Raw genomic sequence first — 5,946 nt, 5'->3', positions numbered from 1 at the left:
TTTGGAACTTTTGGTGCTCGGGAAAGCTAGTCCCTCCCCTAAGTCCTGGCTTACCGGCCCGAGCACCTAGGGTGCTTATATCCCACCTCCCTCCCTGCTTTGCATGTTCATATCAGTAAAAGAAACCTCCAAGTTCTTCCTCCAGTCTGAGCTGCATCTTCTCTGTATTCCCCCACTCCCCCACCTGTTCACGTGCGCTGCTCCCCTCTCCTGTGCTGTTTCCCGGCACACGGCTCATCCCTCGGCCCCTTCCTTGAGCGATGATCCAGGGACCTCAGGTGCTTGCCCCAGCGAGACGCTCTCACCGTTACTCCTTGAAAGACTGCTCCCCGGCAAAAGCTCTCTACAAAAAGTGGCCCAGATAACCACTCAGCAGGGTCCACCCCTCGTCATCCTCACTGCCCACACCTGGGGCTGTCCCGCTCATTTGTCATCCTCACTGCCCACACCTGGGGCTGTCCCGCTCCTTGGTCATCCTCACTGCCCACACCTGGGGCTGTCTCGCATGGGAGAGGACAGAAGGGTGCATGGAACCACAGGCGAGCCAGGGAAAGGGGCCGGCGCCAGCCGAGGGGCGCTGCCGGAGCGAGCAGGAGGCAGGGGCTGTTCTCAGATGGGGCCCCGGACCGGCGCTGGCTCGTGGTGCTTCGCTCTGGGCTCTGGGGTTCTTTTGGGCTGGGCTTGGGTGCGGGTGTTGGGGGACTGCGCACACCCTCCCCTGAGTCACAGCTCCGCCCCAGCTCGCTGCACCCTGCTGCACTCCCCGCAGCCCTTGCTCAGCTGCGTGGGGATTAGTGCCTCCTCTGCAGGTGGCAAATGTCTGTAAAGTAAATTGGGAAGCCACTGCCAGTCTTTCTTTTCCAGCCTTTTCTGCCCAGCACCGCAGTGGTCGAAAAGGAAACCAGAAAAACACGACCCCCCCCCCCCAAATCGCACCATGCCAAGTCCCAGCTTCTCCCGCTAAGCCCAGGTAGAGCTGCAGCTCTCGGGCCCCACCGCGCCATCCGTGAGGTCACCCGGCCCCCTGCACCGCCCTGGAACGCCCTCCCGCTGCCGCACTCGAACACAAGGAGCAAAGCCCTTTCCCCCCAGCACAGCCCGGTCCCTCCCCGGCAGCCTCGGCAGCGCGGGAAGGGCCGGGGGCTGCGGCAGCCCCCAACGATGGGCGGGGCGCACCGGGAGGGGCAGCGCAGGGCGGGGGCGGGTCCCGTGGCTGCGACCCCCACGGTGGAAGGCACCCCCAGGGCAGCCCCGTCCGCCACCGCCCCTCGCCTCGCCCACAGCTTTAACATTAAGCCAAGATGTAATACAGAGCACCACAAGATGCTGTCTGACCAACCTGATCTCCTTTTACGATCAGCTGACCTGCCTGGTGGACGAGGGGAAGGCTGTAGATGTGGTCTATCTGGACTTCAGCAAAGCCTTTCACGCTGTCTCCCATAATATACTCCTGGGAAAGCTGGCAGCCCACGGCTTGGCCAGGTGCACTCTCTGCTGGGTTAAGAGCTGGAGGGCTGGGCCCAGAGAGTGTTGGTGGACGGGGTTGCATCCAGCTGGTGGCTGGACACCAGTGGCGTCCCCCAGGGATCCGTGCTGGGCCCAGTCCTGTTTAACATCTTTATAGATGATTTAGATGAGGGGATTGAGTCCATCATCAGCAAATTTGCAGATGACACCAAGTTGGGAGGGAGTGTCAATCTACTGGAAGGCAGGAGGGCTCTGCAGAGGGACCTGGATAGACTGGAGAGTTGGGCTGATTCCAATGGGATGAAGTTCCACAAGGCCAAGGGCCGGGTCCTGCCCTTTGGCCACAACAACCCCCTGCAGCGCTACAGGCTGGGGACAGAGTGGCTGGAGAGCAGCCAGGTGGAAAGGGATCTGGGGTGCTGATTGACCCTCAGGAGGCTGAACATGAGCCAGCAGTGTGCCCAGGTGGCCAAGAAGGCCAATGGCATCCTGGCCTGCATCAAGAACAGTGCGGCAGCAGGATGTGGGAAGTGATCCTTCCCCTGTACTCAGCACTGGTGAGGCCACACCTTGAGCATTGTGTTCAGGTCTGGGCCCCTCAGTTCAGGAAAGACATTGAGGTGCTGGAGCAGGTCCAGAGAAGAACAACAAGGCTGGTGAAGGGACTCGGGCACAAGTCCTGTGAGGAGAGGCTGAGGGAGCTGGGGTTGCTTAGTCTGGAAAAGAGGAGGCTCAGGGGTGACCTCACCCCAATTCTGTCCCACCCCCCCGAGCTGGGCAGCTGAGGCCAAGGCTCACCTTCCTCCTGCCAATCACTGTCTCAGCACACCAAGGCCCATGCAGGGCAGCACTTGGGAAAACTTGGGAAAGGCAACAGGAAAATGGCACTGCCTGTCAGAAAACGAGTGCCCACAAACACACCTTTGAGACAAATGGAATAACATCACTCTCCTCCAAGAAACACAGGCCAGGCAGGGCTCTCCAGCCCAGGGGAGAACAGGCAGGAGAATGCAGGGAACACAGGGAGACACAGGCAGGCATTGCCACTTATTCCCTGCAGCCCTTTCTGCACTTGGGGCTCCTGGCTCTTGATTTAGAAAGAACTGGGGGGGGAACAGCAGAGCAGGAATGCCCCTCAAAAACAGGGGCCTTGGCACCTGGAGCATCAGAGGAGGGCAGCTGGGAGGGGAGACCCAGACAGAGAACAGCAAGGGGTTTCTTCAGGAACAGGCTGTATGTCCAGCAGTGATGGCAAATGCAAACACGGGATGCTGTGGGAATGCAGGGGGGGAGCACGGGCCTGGCTTGGATGGATCCCTTTGCCCTTTGCTCAGGGGCCTCAGCTCCACCCTCTGAGAGCAGCAGAGATCTGCTGCAGGGCAAGAGTTCATTTAGGCACAAGTCAGTGATGCGGCCACTGGGCAAAGGGAAGAGGGGAGAGGAACTGACACCAAAATCACACAATCACCACATTACTGGGACTTTACTGAGCTGCAACACAAATACATTCACAGCAGGCCAGGGCAAGAGGTGCACACAGGACCACCAGCACAGCAGCTGGGCTTGCAGGAACACCCTCTCCTCAAGTTATAGAGCAAGGGGCTGACAGTTGGGATCCATCCTGGGGGACTGGAGAGCACTCAGACATCAGGGCCGAGTCCTACCTGGTCACTGCAAGCAGTTCAGCCCCAGCAGCAGTGGGAGTTTCTGCCTCTCCCTCCAAGAGGATTTGGGACCCAACAGCTCGTTGCAGAGGAATTTTATCTTCATTAATGTTTTACAAAGTTGAGCTTCAGGAGAACTGAGGCACTTTTCATTATTCTGTACTCTTCCAGGGCTGCACTTGCCAGGATCCTTTGGGCACGAGGAACCTTCCAGAATGCTCCAAACCTTCACGGCCCACTTGTTCTTCTTGCCACACTTGGACCAGCTCAGTGTCCCTGCAGAAAGAGAAAATTCAATGACTCTCCCTGAAATCAGAACCTCCCCTGCTTTGCTTTCCCATTCCGTGTTTTGTTCCCTACACAACTGAGGCCCTTCCAGGCCTTGCCAACTGGCAGCCAAGGAATCCAACCCAAGAACCTGCCAGGGAGCAGCCTCTGTGCCACAGCAACAGCATTCCAGGCCTGTCACTGCCAACTCTCCGCTTCTCCCAACAGCTCCGGTGGCACCAGAACTTGTCCTGAAGGCAGAAAGGCTCCTTTTGGGAGCTACCTATACTGTAGCACTGGAATTCCATCTCCTGGACAAGCTGGGAGAAGCAGAGAAGAAAGCCAGGACCTTACAGGTCAATTAGGGACATCCAACAGCAGCTCCGATAAAGGAACTGAGTCAACACCTCACCAAAGACACCGGACAGCAAGGGCCAACACCTTGACAATCACTTCAGTTTTCAATTTATAAAGCCAAATTAAAGCAAAGCTTTTCAGACACTTGGGAAGAGTCCATGCCATTGCAACCAGTTTGTGGGACTCATTCCCAGCCTGCTGAGGTTCATTTCCCACCTCACTCGTGGCTGCACTAGACCTGGTTACACACACACACACAGAAGGAGCTGCTGCAACTTGTCTAGTTTCCTGCTTCTCCTTGAAACTCCTCCAGTGTTTGCCCAGCTCTCCAGGGTCCATTCCTTTGCCCACTGGACTTGTTCCCAGCCCCAGGGCTGCCAGGGCCACCCTGGGCTCTCACCTGCCCTCACACTGAGTGACCTTTCCCAGCCCCGAGTCCATCCAGCACTGACCAAGCTGCTGGGGGCTGCAGTTCTCCCTGCTCCTTACCTCCCTCTGATCCAGCGTTTTCCCCTGGGCGAAGAGGTGAATTAGTCTTTTGAAGGACCCGATGGCCAGAGGTGGGGGAAAAACTATCAGCATTCCCTAAACACCTCCAGCACTTCCATATCCATCTGCGACCAGGGCCAACCTGGGCTAGGGGAAGGTGTCCCTGCTCAGGGAGTGGGGCTGCATGAGCTTTAAGATCCCTTGCAACCCGAACCACTGCAGGATTCCATCACCATTCCACCATTTCTCCCTGCATTTGTTGTGCATCGCTTCCTCTCTGATTCAAATTCTCCAGTTTGGTCGGTCTCTTAAAGGAATAATTTTAAGGTTATTCCAGGAATAAAAAGGGGAGTGGAAAACACACACGAATCATTCCTGCACCCATCAAATCCTTATTCATTGGGAGCACGTACCCTCATCTCTGTCCTTGTTTTTTTTTTCTCCTGGGAAACCTTATGGTCATAGATTTTTCCAAGAGAGACCTGGGATTACCACGTTTGCTCTGTAAGAAGCAGGAGAGGTTCAGAATACCTGTTCCTCTGCATTTTGCCAGTGGGATTTTCCCACTTTTCAGAGATCATTTTTGTAGCTGCCCAAGGAAATTTCTGGAGCTGACCCACGACTGAGTACAGAGTGCAGCACAAAGGAACAACCAATCTCCCTCCAAAATATTTCCTGTCCTCTACAGACAGCCTCAAGACTTATGTCCAATATTTTCCCCACCTGTCCACTACTGATTCCCTCATTTTAAGCCCAAAATGTTCATTCTGTCCCCTACATACTAACACAGATATGACCCCAGAGTGTCCATTCTGTCCCCTGTAGGTCTCTGGGGACACAGGGGGGTCCCTTTGATCTCAGGGCCTTGCTCCTGACCCTCTCCAGGGCGGAACAGCTGCAAATCCCAAGGCAGAAGGAGGGTGATCTGTCAGCCAAAGGCAGACAAACGGCTTCAGAAAAGATTTCTGCAACCTAACTGAGAAGGATTTCCAATCTCCCGGGGAGAAGAGCAGGAACTCACAGCCAACAATACCTGACAGTGCCCTGCAGCCACAGCTCAGCTCACGGACAGACTGGCAATTCCACCATCTAAAAGGAAACAAGACCAAGGAAATGGTGATTTCTTTGGCTTTCAAGTTATTTTCAGTTCTTAAAACAGAAGCAACACTTGCTTTGGAATTGTGTTGGGTGAACAATTGGCAGTGGGCACACGCCAGGGCAATAGTGCTGATTTCACTGATGCTCTCTGGGGCAGGAGCAGCTGAGCTCCTGAGTTCAGTTCCTGCCCAAGGTCTGACCCCAAAATGATCCCCTCCTCTCCACTGCTGATCACCTCCACATTTGCATTCACTGACCTGCAGAGAATCAAACTCCTTTTTAAGCCCCAAAACCCGCCCGGGCAGCCACAACTGATCACCTCTTTTAATTTTTAAGACAAGATCTTCATTCTCTCTCCCAGAGATCCCCTCAGATTTAACCCCTAAACTTTTCTCTTCCTGCACACCTCTGATTAACTCATTTTTACCTCCAAAGGTTCATTTTCTATCCTTGAGAGTTTCTCAAGTTTTACCCCCAAAGCTTTCCTTACCTGCCCAGGGCTGATGGCCTCACATTACCTCTCTCGGGTCGTTCCCTCCCCTACAAATAACATTCAGTTTTACCCCCACACTTTTCCTTCCTCTACATTTCCCATTTTAGCTTT

The 5,946-nt window shown here is 55.0% G+C and overlaps 1 long non-coding RNA gene across 4 annotated transcripts; it reads right to left on the bottom strand.

Moving 5' to 3' along the window:
- Nucleotides 1-2,931: 2,931 nt before the first annotated feature.
- LOC126638133 (uncharacterized) lies at nucleotides 2,932-5,937 on the bottom strand. 4 transcript variants are annotated; one of them, XR_007628523.1, is made up of 4 exons: nucleotides 5,278-5,937; nucleotides 4,387-4,551; nucleotides 4,156-4,268; nucleotides 2,932-3,407 (listed from the first exon to the last, which is right to left on the bottom strand). It is a non-coding gene; the product is annotated as an uncharacterized LOC126638133 (long non-coding RNA). The 4 variants fall into 4 exon arrangements; XR_007628524.1 differs by having other exon boundaries at nucleotides 4,245-4,268; XR_007628521.1 differs by having other exon boundaries at nucleotides 4,156-4,551.
- Between the last annotated feature and the right edge of the window lie 9 nt (nucleotides 5,938-5,946).

The sequence above is a fragment of the Myiozetetes cayanensis genome, unplaced genomic scaffold, assembly GCF_022539395.1.
Source record: "Myiozetetes cayanensis isolate MyiCay16 unplaced genomic scaffold, myiCay2020 scf1640, whole genome shotgun sequence".
Classification (NCBI taxonomy): Eukaryota; Metazoa; Chordata; class Aves; order Passeriformes; family Tyrannidae; genus Myiozetetes; species Myiozetetes cayanensis.
Note: the sequence above shows the minus strand (reverse complement) of the source record. Positions and strands in the feature narration are given on the sequence as shown.